The following is a 1,071-nucleotide window of genomic DNA, read 5'->3' on the forward strand; positions in this document are numbered from 1 at the left end:
GTATGTCTGTACCACTCCAGCCCAGTTTCCCCCAGGATTCCCGGTGTGTCTGTACCACTCCAGCCCAGTTTCCCCATTGTTCCCAGTGTGTCTGTACCGCTCCAGCCCGGTTTCCCCCAGAATTCCCGGTGTGTGTGTACCGCTCCAGCCCCGTTTCCCCCAGGATTCCCGGTGTGTGTGTACCACTCCAGCCCGGTTTCCCCCAGGGTTCCCGGTGTGTCTGTACCGCTCCAGCCCAGTTTCCCCATTGTTCCCAGTGTGTCTGTACCACTCCAGCCCGGTTTCCCCCAGGGTTCCCGGTGTGTGTGCCGCTCCAGCCCGGTTTCCCCCAGTATTCCCGGTGTGTGTACCGCTCCAGCCCGGTTTCCCCCAGGGTTCCCGGTGTGTGTACCGCTCCAGCCCGGTTTCCCCCAGGGTTCCCGGTGTGTGTGCCGCTCCAGCCCGGTTTCCCCCAGGGTTCCCGGTGTGTGTGCCGCTCCAGCCCGGTTTCCCCCAGGGTTCCCGGTGTGTGTACCGCTCCAGCCCGGTTTCCCCCAGGGTTCCCGGTGTGTGTGTACCGCTCCAGCCCGGTTTCCCCCAGAATTCCCGGTGTGTGTGTACCGCTCCAGCCCGGTTTCCCCCAGGATTCCCGGTGTGTGTGTACCGCTCCAGCCCGGTTTCCCCCAGGATTCCCGGTGTGTGTGTACCGCTCCAGCCCGGTTTCCCCCAGGATTCCCGGTGTGTGTGTACCGCTCCAGCCCGGTTTCCCCCAGGATTCCCGGTGTGTGTGTACCGCTCCAGCCCGGTTTCCCCCAGGATTCCCGGTGTGTGTACCGCTCCAGCCCGGTTTCCCCCAGGATTCCCGGTGTGTGTACCGCTCCAGCCCGGTTTCCCCCAGTATTCCCGGTGTGTGTACCGCTCCAGCCCGGTTTCCCCCAGTATTCCCGGTGTGTGTACCGCTCCAGCCCGGTTTCCCCCAGGGTTCCCGGTGTGTGTACCGCTCCAGCCCGGTTTCCCCCAGGATTCCCGGTGTGTGTGCCGCGCCAGCCCGGTTTCCCCGCAGCTCCCCTCGCCCCGCCCCGCCGCCCTTCC

The sequence above is a fragment of the Lonchura striata genome, chromosome Z (genome assembly GCF_046129695.1).
Source record: "Lonchura striata isolate bLonStr1 chromosome Z, bLonStr1.mat, whole genome shotgun sequence".
Classification (NCBI taxonomy): domain Eukaryota; kingdom Metazoa; phylum Chordata; class Aves; order Passeriformes; family Estrildidae; genus Lonchura; species Lonchura striata.